Here is a 12006-nt window from a genome sequence, read left to right as displayed (position 1 = left end):
TATAAGTAATGTAGAGAGGATTTAAAGTATATGGGAGGATGTGCATAGGTTATATGCAAGTACTATACCATTTTATAAGGGACTTGAGCACCTGCAGATTTTGTTATCTGTGGTGTACTAGAACCCATACCCCATATATAGCGAGGGCGACTGTACTCTGAATCTAATCAAGGAGACAGATAAATAAGTACAAAACACCATATTAGGTACTATAATGTACAGAAGCAAAGTTTTACTCATGAAATACAATGGAGGGAACAATTTTATTGTTCACAAATCAAATCCAATACCCCATTAAGAAAATAATACAACGTGAACAAGTGGGATTTATTCCAGGAATACAAGGCTGTTCAATTAAGAAAGCTATTAATATATAATATATTCATAAATATTAGGGGAAAAAAACATGGTTTTCTATGTAGATGTTGAGAAATCTATTGACAGAATTCAATACCCATTCATAATTCAATACTCAAGGAAAAAGGAATTAAGGGAGATGTCTTCAACATGATACACGCTTTAATCCTACACCCATTATTTTATTTAATAAAGAAATAACAGAGGCATTTCCACTACGAACAGGAACAATGCAAAGGAACCCACCATTTCTGCTACTATTCAACACTGAACTAGAGGTATTAGCCAATCCAAGTAGACAAACCAATTAGAAGAATAATAGGTAAAGAAGTAAAACTATTTCTTTTTGCAGATGATATGATAGTACACCTGAAAAACTCCAAAGACTCAATGGTAAAACTAACTAAAAATTAGAAGAATTCAGTGAAAAAGTAGGATAAAAAATTAACATACAAAAGGAGTTTGGGATTAACATATACACACTACTATACACAAAATAGATAACCAACAAGGACCCACTGTATAGCACAGGTAACTATACTCAATATTTTGTAATAACCTATAAGGGGAAAGAATCTGAAAAAGAATATATATATAAAATATATATATGAATCACTTTGCTGTACACCTGAAACTAACAGAACATTGTAAATCAACTATATTTCAATTAAAAAAACTCAACAATTTTTGAACTGTTATTGAAAAACAATAATCAGTGGACATAAAGGCAGAGAAAAATCCCGTTTACAATTACAACAAAGAAGATTAAATACTTAGGAATAAATTAAACAATGTATAAAACAATGAGAAAAATGTTTAAACAACTGAGAGACACTAAAGACTGAGCAAATGAAAAGACATCCTGTTATCGGCTATGATGACATTATAAAGAAGTCATTTCTCCCTTAGTTAATTTACAAATTCAGTGCAATAGAGAAAAATATAACAAGCTAAATTATACAGTTAGATAAGTTATACTAAAGTTGATATGGAAAAATCAAACATGCAAGAGTAGTCAGGAAAACACTGAAAAAGGAAACTCACAAGGGAACTAACTTTGTCAGATGTTAAAACATACCATAAAGTATCTATACTTAAAGCACTATGGTACTAGCACATGAATAAACAAAGAGGCCAGAATAAAAAGTCTAAAGTTAGACCAAATATATACAAACATTTAATATATAACAAAGGTGACATCTCAAATTGCTTAATTAAAGATGGGCTTCTCAGTAAATAATGCCAGGAAAACTAGGTAGCCATTTGGAAAAATAAAAAATTAGACCACCACACACAAGAATAAACTCCAAATAGATTAGGAATCTAGATGTAAAAAAATGAAACCATAGATGAACTGTTAAAAGAAAACATAGATGAATTGTTCTTTAAACTTTCTAATTCTAAGAATCTAGAGATAATTTTAAAAATTGATTAATTTGACTAAATAAAGATATTTTAAAAATTGTATAACATAAGCACTATAAACAAAGAAAAAAGACAACTGAAAAACTAGGATAAAATATTTACAACAGGGGCTTCCCTGGTGGCACAGTGGTTAAGAATCCGCCTGCCAAAGCAGGGGACACGGGTTCGAGCTCTGGTCTGGGAAGATCCCACATGCGCAGAGCAACTAATCCGTGTGCCACAACTACTGAGCCTGCGCTCTAGAGCCTGTGAGCCACAACTACTGAAGCCCATGCCCTGCAACAAGAGAAGCCACCGCAACGAGAAGCCTGTGCACCGCAACGAAGAGTAGCCCCCGCTCACCGCAGCTAGAAAAAGCCGGTGCGCAGCAATGAAGACCCAGTGCAGCCAAAAAAAAAAAAAAATTTACAACATATGCCACAATAGGTTAATATCCCTAATATATAAAGAAGTCTTAAAAACAAAGGGGAAAAAACCAAAACCAGATAGAAAGCAGGAAAAAGACATGAACAGACGATTGACAAAAAAAGATTAAAATGGTCTCCAAAATATAAAAAATGATCAAATTCACTCATAATTAGAGAAATGCAAGTTAAAACAACACTGAGATACCATTTCTCATCTATTAGACTAGCAAAAATTTTTTTAATGTAACAAAACATTCTGTTACTGAGGATGTAAGGAAACAGGCACTCATATACATTGCTGACAGGAACACAAATTTGTACATCCATTCTGGAAGGAACTTTGGTAATGCCTAACAAAATCACACATGTACTCACCTTTGAAACCAGCAATCCCATGTCTAGAATCCATCCCAGGAATACATCTCCAATTAATACAAAAATACTTACACATTGTAGCATTCTGCATAATTGTAAAATATTGGGAAGAGCCTAAATGTCTTTACATAAGAAAATGGCTGAATAAACTATGACACATCCAGACAATGAAGTACTGTGCAACTGTTGAAAAAAATGAAGATCTCTATGATATACTGTAATTTCCAGGACATAGTGATAAGCGAAAAAAGCAAAGTCCAAAAATACCTATGGGTATGCTGTCTCCATATAAAAACAAAGAGGATACATGAAAATACATGTTTCTGCTCATTGGAACAAAAGAAATACAAGAAGAATAAACCAGGAACTAAAGAGATAGGTTACCTACAGGGAGAGGTGGGAAAAGAGTGTAAAAAAAAGTAGGAAATGGGAACAAAGTAGCAGGAATATGGAAGGAGTGACACTTCTCTGAATATATAGTTTTAAATAATTCTGACGCTTAGAACCACAGAAATTTTCACATACCCTTCATAAAAAAAAAATAAAACCAACCAGGATTTGAGAGGAATTCAAACAGTAAAAAATCACTAACACATGAAACCAACTGTATTAGAAATGAATAACCCAGGAAAGGGAAGAGGGAAGCAGGGAAGGGGGAAAGGGGAAGGTGGGGCAAAGGGGGATGGGGGCGGAGAGAGAGAAGAAGGGGAGGGGGAGTAGAGGGGAAGGGGAGGGAAAGGAAGAGCAGGAGAAAAGAGTATCTTGACTGGACACCATGAGGCTAAAGACAAAAAGAATTATACACAAATTCTGTTAATATAGTTAGTAAAAGTATTTCTCACAGGGGTATAGGTTAGTAATTCTTAAAGTGCTTTATGTATGTAACAGAACAGAACAAATATGTAAATAGAATGTAGATATTGAGAATTTGGTTTCTCACTGCTAGAGAAAAAAGTAATAAAGAAAGGAGAAATGCTAAATAAACCCTGTGGTACTGGACTGGAATCAGAGTTATCAGTATAAACACATGGTTTTTAATATGCGTGTGTCCGTATTCATGTATATATATTTGTTATACACATACATATGCATGTATGTATAGGTCTCCTAGCTTTGTCCACTGAGAGGACCTAGAAGCAGTGATACCCAGTAACTATGAGTACACTTGGTGCTCAAATCTTGGTCTCTAAACACCATTCTCCAATAAAAGGAACCACAACTCTTAAGGAAAAGTGGTTGATTCTAATACTGGGGCAAGGAAAATACAAGAGGAGCCTGGGACATTTTTCTGGTGTCAGAAAATAAGAAAAAATTCAAAAGAGGACAGGGGCTTGTCGAAAGAAAAAAGGACCCAACCTGAAGGCCCCTAACGGCCAATCCTGAGACATCTTGAGCAACAAATAATGACAGTACTGAATTGAAACTCCTAGAATAAAACAAATATTAATGAATCCATACTGATAGAAATAAATAATCAAATAAATAGGTAAATGGGGGTAAAGTGACAATTCCTCACAACAGAATCTCAATTAATAAACACAGAAAAGAAAGAGAAAACCAGAACTCTCCACCAGGCAAACATCACAGTAATAAGTGTTGCAGAAAGATTCACTGATGGATGCTAAAATTAGAGAGCAAAAGTTTGATGAGAAACAGCATTTACATAATCTCCAATATCTCCCACAAGGTACTTAACTGAAAAAAGAAAGACAGTTAAGTGGAGAAACTCACAGTTCACAGTGAAGAGACTCAGCAGATCTTACTTAACTAATGATTAATTAATCACCAGTAGTAAGACCTATCAAGAGCATAATCCCTGATACATTGCACTGAAAAGGACAACATTATTTTTTGTGGTATTCTTCCCCCAAATGCATTAACTCAGTCCAATCATGAGAAAACACTGGACAAACCCAAACTGAGGAACATTCTACAAAATAACTGACCAGTTCTCTTCAAAGTGTCATGGTCATGAAGACCAGGAAAGTGTGAGAAACGTAGAGATTGAAAGAGACTATGGAGAAATAACCAAACTCAATATGGGTTCCTAGTCAGAATCCTGCAGCAGAAAAAGGACAGTTAGTTGAAACTTTGGTGAAATTCCAATAAGGTCTGTAGTTCAGTTAATAATATTATACCAATGTTAATTTTGTATTCTTTTTTTTTAAATATAAATTTTTTTTTTTTTTTTTACTTTTGGCTGCGTTGGGTCTTTATTGGTGCACACAGGCTTTCTCTAGTTGCAGTGAGCAGGGGCTACTCTTCACTGTGGTGGCTTCTCTTGTTGTGCAGCATGGGCTTCAGGCGCGCGGGCTTTAGTAGTTGTGGTGCGCAGGCTCAGTAGTTGTGGCGCACGGGCTTCATTGCTCTGTATGTGGGACCTTCCCAGACCAGGGCTCGAACCCGTGTCCCCTGCGTTGGCAGGCGGATTCTTAACCACTGTGCCACCAGGGAAGCCCCTAATTTCTTATTCTTGATAATTATATTATGGTTATGTAAGACGTTAGCATTATGGGAAGTAGGGTAAGGAATATAAAGCAACTCTCTGTACCATTTCTGCAAGTCTAAAATTAGATCAAAATAAAAGTTTTTAAAGAACAGTAAGGAATGCTGAGCAAAGGTAGAGGAATTACCCTTAGATAGAAGGAGGAAATCTCTTCCTTAGATAGAAGGAAGAGTGAAAGAAGGAAGGAACCCATGGAAATAGTGAGGAATGGAATGGAAAACAGAAGAATGTTAAGGCAGTTCATTTTTGCTGTCTTCTACTTTCTTGTGAAATAGTAGTTATCATCTGCTCCCCTGTATTCATCAGTAGCACCAATTAGCAAAATATATCATTATCATCCAGCTCAAGAAAAGACCAAATGATAGCTTTAGAATGGGGCTGGTCACCAAGAAGACCAAGCCATGATTAGAAGTTTGGAACTTTCAGAGGTGAAAGGGGCTAGAGGAATTAATAACTGATAATGCGTCAGTGAGGAAGCCTTCACAAAAATCCCCGAACTATGGGGTTTGGAGAAATTCTGTGGTGAACACATCCATGTCCTGGGATCATGGAACACCCCAACTCACAGAGACAGAAGCTCCTGTACTCAGAACGCTTCCAGATCTTGCCCAATGTCCTTTCCATCTGGCTATCTATCCTGTATCCTTTATCATATCCTTTACTATATAATAAACCGATAAGTATTAAAAAAAAAAAAGACCAAATAACTCCAAGCAGATTGGGAAACAGGGAATCAAATTTCTGAGAATTACGGAGTCAGGTACTAGGTCTGTGTTTTATTCATATTATTTAAATGCTCTTACCTTCACATTTTTTAAAAGTTAATTTGTTCATAACTTTAATAATGGACACACATAGGGAATGACAACAAGATTTAAAGTTAATGACTTACTCACTGAACTTACTGTGATAATCACTTCATGACGTATGTAAATCAAATCATTATGCTGTACACCTTAAATTTATATGTGCTATATGTCAATCATATCTCAATAAAACTGGAAGAAAAGAAAAACTTATAATTATGGGAAACCAAAAAAAAAAGTTAATGACTTGCAGAATGTGCTGTTTAAGATATATGTGTTCTGATCTTTACACGAATTTAAAGTTATCTTTAAATTTGTCTTCAAAATAAAATGATAAATCATTATTACAAAACTGCCATCAATGTTGAGGCTTCACAGACTGGTTTATACTTGAGGCCAAATATGCCTCAAGTCATCTCTGGGGCTCTACTTCCATAAATCAGCCAGGGGTATTCATTAACTAATGAGTGTAAGAACCAATGACCAATAAAGTGAATTACTAATTAACATTTGTAAAAAAAAAGTATAACTAATATTACCTGAGGTTTATAATTCATCCAACTTTTTGGAGTTGTTTTTGATTTATTATCAAAATCACATTTTGTTTTCTATAAACTGAATAGACTAGATCTATTCAGTTTATAGAGGGAAACTATATAAGAACTTTAACCAGAATTTAATGAGGGAGAATTTTATATCCTACAACTGTTAAGTGCATTTAAGGTCTTTCCAAGGACCCAGGAAAGAGAGGGCAGGAGGTAAGAGACTTGCCAGGATCCTAGAAGATAAGAAGAAACAAAATACTCCATGGATACCAGAAAAGAAAAAACAGCATTTACAATCTCCATGAGTTAAAGATTCAGAATTATAATACTAAAGGATGAATGTTGAATAGAAATTATAACATGAGCACATTTCAAATTAAGGTACTCACATACCACAGGGGATCTGAAATGGTATGCTCAAGGCACAGGAGAGCAGATACAAACAGGATAAACAGAGCACATCATAGTGGAATGAGAATTTACACTTCTTCTAAATGAAAATAAGTATGCTGTTATGGAATCTAAAACAAAATTCACTTGAATAAAAGACACATAAGCCTTCTAAGAAATTTCTTGAATTTTTATGATGAAATATGAATCTCCACAGGAATATCTGAAGAGTTATTCTTTCTAGGGGTACTTCAGTAAAAAAGTTGGAGAAGTACTATAAATAACTTTGATGTATGGGAGTAAGGAGCTCTGACTGGAACTCAAGGACAATGCTAGGGAGGTAAATACAGAAAACTGAGGGCAAAAAGTAGCAAAACTTGGGCTTGCTTTGGTCTGAACTTGCTTAGCTTCTCTAGACTGGGTATATCACTGATTTCAGAGACTGGTGAGAGATTAAAGAAAATGGCTCTATTTCTTTCACTCAAATATGTCTATCTTTTCTTGCTCATAGATAAACAGGAAGAGAATGGTAAGATTTGTTTTAATTTCATAATTCAATATTAATTTTCAAGTTGAACTGACTTGTTTACAGTAAAAAATTTAGAGTTAAAATACATAGTGACTACATTAAATAACTATATATGCTGAGTGAAAAGTAGTATCCAAAATACATTAGTTTTCTGTTTTGGTCAAAACAATTTAAAATAGTGGGGTTTTTTTATGATGGTAGTTTCCTTAACATGGAGGAAAGATCCTTTTCCCTATTGTCAATGCAAATGATACTAAACTGAAAATGGTTTACCACACAATATGTTCAAAGTATATTACATTTTCTTTCATAAGTAGAATAATCAAGAGTAAGATAAAGAATCATCCACATTATGTCAACAACTATCTGGTATCTGTAAAAGCTATTTTGTTAGATACTCCTAAATCCTTTTAGACAGTGATAAATTAAGTTCACGTTGCTCATTAAGATAAACACATCAGCCTAGATAATTCAAAAGTAGAAAGCTCTGACAAAAAAAGGTTAATTCTCAATTATATGCAGTAATGAGAAACAATTTAAAAATCAAGAGATATTCAACTATTCTCATCCTCACCATTATACCACCTTCTAACCAAGTGACAAAATTAACAGTTTGGAGAAGTCTTTTTATTTTCCCTATTCAGATTGTGTTACAGAGAAACTAATGAGAAGTAAAATGATAAGACTCTCAAAACTAAATTACTCCCTGAAAAGAAAACTAGCTGTAAATAAACTCTAAATTATTCAGGGTACTGTGGCCTCGTTCTTCACAAACGGCTAGCTAAGGTCCAGAACATCAGCAATGAAGCCAACCAAGAGAACTGGAGAGTTACTTTAAAATTCTGTATTAATTCCCAAAACCATATAAAATAAACCCCTCAATATTCTCAGGTAATTTTTTCAATGGGAAAAAGCTCAGAGGAAATAATCTAAGAAGACAGCTTAATAATATAGATAGTTACACACAGAAATATTTATAGATATGTGTACATACATGAGTTAGTGTATGTTTCCTAGAAGCAACTCCAGCAACAATGAGCACACATAGTGCCCAGATCTTGGTTTCTAATACCATTCTCCAATAAAGGGAACCAGTGCTCCTTGGAGAAATGGCTGATTCTAGGACTGAGGCAGGATTACATACAAGATGAGCCTGGAGTATCTTGTAGTGCTGGAAAGTATGAACATGCTGTAAAAAAAAAAAACACCATAACAGAACAACAACAAAAGCTCAAAAGAATATAGGAACCAACTGAAAGAGCTTCCAGCGGCCAAAGCTGGAACAATTTGAGCAATAAAATATATACTGGATTATAATGCAAAGTATAAAATAAATAACCATGAGTCAATGCTGATATAAATAAATGACTGAATAAATTAATAAATGGAAGAGAAGAGGCAAATCTCCCTTGCAGAAGAATTCCAAAAAATTTATGTACACACTCCACTGTTACAGAGGTAGAACATAATTCCCCACACATTAAGTGTGCACTTCACATAATGACTTTCTTCTAAAAAGTACAATATGAAAAGGGAGGAGAGGAACAAACTTGACAAACACTGTCTTAAGCCAGGTGATCAAGGTTAACATCAACAGTGGTAAGGCATATTGATAGCATTAACTCTTGATATACGATTAAGAATGGCACTTTACCTCTGTTCCTTTCTCCCCAAAACACATTACCCAGCCTAACCATGAGAAAAGAATCAGCCAAATCCCAACTGAGGGACATTCTACAAAACACCTGACCAGCAATCCTCAAAACTATCAACTTGTCATTAAAAATGAGGAGTCCGAGAAACTGTTAAAGCTAAGAGGACACATGATAACCAGGATTTATTCCTGCATAGAATCCTGGTATAGAAAAAGGTCATTAGGAGAAAACTGAGGCAATCTGAACATATGTTATCTAATAATGTATAAATACTGGTTCATGAACTGTGACAAATGTACCATACTAATGTAATATGTTAATAATGTGGGAAACTGGACATGGTGTATATAGGAATCTGTATACTATCTCTACAGTAATTCTGTAAATCTAAAATGATTCTAAAATAAGAGTTTATTATAAAATAATCTAAGAATACTTTGCTATATTATTTTATAATTATTGTTTTTAATAATTAATATTAATAATATAAATTTATATTATTAAAATACTTCATTCTTTTACATGTATGCATCCCAATGTTCATTGCAGCACTATTTACAATAGCCAGGACATGGAAGCAACCTAAATGCCCATCAACAGATGAATGGATAAAGAAGATGTGGTACATATATACAATGGAATATTACTCAGCCATAAAAAGGAATGAAATCGGGTCATTTGTAGAGACATGGATGGACCTAGAGTCTATCATACAGAGTGAAGTAAGTCAGAAAGTGAAAAACAAATATCATATATTAACACATGTATGTGGAGTCTAGAAAAATGGTACAGATGAACCTATCTGCATGGCAGGAATAGAGATGCAGACGTAGGGAAGGGATGTGTGGACATGGAGGTGGGGAAGGGGTGTGTGGGATGAACTGGGAGATTGGGATTGATATATATACACTATCATGTGTAAAACGGATGGCTAGTGGGAACCTGCTGTATAGCACAGGGAGCTCAGTTCAGTGCTCTGTGGTGACTTAGATGGGCGGGATGGAGGGGGGAGGGAGGTCCACGAGGGAGGGGATATATGTATACATATAGCTGATTCACTTTGTTGTACAGCAGGAACTGACACAACATTGTGAAGCAACTATACCCCAATAAAAAAGAAAAAAAATTATTTTCATGCACTTGGAAAAAACAGCGTAACTGGCAGTTTAACTAATATATTTATAAATATTTATATTTAAAATCCTATATGGCAAAACTCCATGAACTGAAATCTTTAATACTATCAACTTGGAAATTCAATCAATATTTAGGTATCAGGCACTGGCCTAGGTCCTTGGGAGTCAATAATGAGCCAAAAAAGAAAATAAGATGTGGTCCCTATCTGCATGGATATGACGGTAGCGGAAGAGAAAGACAATCATACAGTCACACATATAAATGTAAACGGCAACTGTGGAAAACGTATGACATTACTACCTCATCTGGGAGGTCAGGATATTTCCTCAAGAAGCAAAACTTCAGTTGAGGTGTGAAGGATAGCTAAGAGCCAACGAGTGAAATGGAAGAAAAGAAAGGTGGTAAAGACAGGGAGAAAAGCATGTGCAAAAGCCACGTAATGCAAGGAGCAAGACAAGTACAAAGGGAGAAACGAAAGCCAGCATGGGTGAAATGGAGAGTTAAGCAGAACATGATAAAAAATAAGGCTGGACCATTGTGAAGGAGTTTTGTTTTTATCCTAAAAGCAATGAGAAGCCATAAAAAGACTGGTGAAGAGGAGGGAAGAGTGACAATCAGACGTGTGTTTCAAAATAAATCACTGTGCCTTCAGGATGGATACTGGATTAGAGAGGGGTTGAAACAGAAGTGGGTAGACAAGAATGAAGGCTGCTGTAGAAATTTCAGGCAAGATGATGGTAACAAACTAAAGTGGTGGTAGTGGAAATGGGAACTAGTTGACAGATTTAAGAGGTATTTAGAAAGTAAGATTAATAAAACTTGTTGACAGACTAGACGTATAAGGGAGAGGGAGATATTAAGGATCACTCCTACTGTCCTGTATTTTCCAACTGGAAAAATAATGGAGTCATTCACCGAAATAAAAAGCAAAGAAAGAGGACCAACATTTTGGGGGGTTTTGGGAGTGAGGGAAAAATCAGTTTAGTTTTAGACCTTGTATTTGCGATATCTCTAATATATGCAAGAGAGGTGCCAACTGGAAAGCAAAATATATAGATCTAGAGCTCAGACGAGATAGAAAACACTCACGTCCTTAGAAAAGCTGACATCTTTATCCTAGTAAAACAGCTAACTATAATTGCCAAATATCCAAGAAAAACGTTAGACTTTGACCATCTGTATTTAGTTAAAACAAAAAGCTGAGACAAAACATGGCAGTAATATTTCATCAACTACAACAAAAACTGCTAGGCACCATGCGGAACACAGAGTTTTAAAAATCTTGTTTCAACAGTATATTTATTATGTCACTAATCATACAGTATTTTAAAGTTTTAGCAGGGCTGGCCAATGTCCTTGGAAATATTCAATACCTGCACTAGTCAGTAAAGTAGCCACTAGCCACATGTGGCTACTGAGCACTTGATATGTGACTGGTTTGACTGAGGAACTGAATTTTTATCCTATTTTATCTCAACTAATTTAAATAGTCACATGTGGCTAGTGGCTACTCTATTGGACAGGTGCAGTTTAGAGCTTCCTTGTATATTTCATCTAATCCCAAACCACCACCTTGTGAATTAATTGAGAGCCAGTGTGGGGGATAGAGGGATTAAAGAAGTAGAAGCTTTCATTCAACCTGCTTATTGTATTATTTGAATTTTTATTTCAAGAATATATCTTACTTGTAAAATTTAAAATATTTTTAATTTTAAAATTAATTAAATGCTGCACAGAAAAATTAGGAAATACAGAAAGAGGAAAATGAAAATAATCTGTAAACCTCCTTTAAGAAATAATCTATAATTAACATTTAGCCATATATGAAGAGGAGCTACATTTTTAACCTTTTTGTTAGAAGGCGCACCAATGGC

General features: G+C 34.9%; 1 protein-coding gene across 9 annotated transcripts in view; it reads right to left on the bottom strand.

The window, feature by feature from the left end:
- Nucleotides 1–12006, bottom strand: part of ARFIP1 (ADP ribosylation factor interacting protein 1) — a 148910-nt gene that overhangs the window by 117403 nt on the left and 19501 nt on the right. The window lies entirely within an intron of this gene.

The sequence above is a fragment of the Lagenorhynchus albirostris genome, chromosome 4 (genome assembly GCF_949774975.1).
Source record: "Lagenorhynchus albirostris chromosome 4, mLagAlb1.1, whole genome shotgun sequence".
Taxonomy (NCBI): domain Eukaryota; kingdom Metazoa; phylum Chordata; class Mammalia; order Artiodactyla; family Delphinidae; genus Lagenorhynchus; species Lagenorhynchus albirostris.
This window is presented reverse-complemented; position numbering and strand designations above follow the sequence as displayed.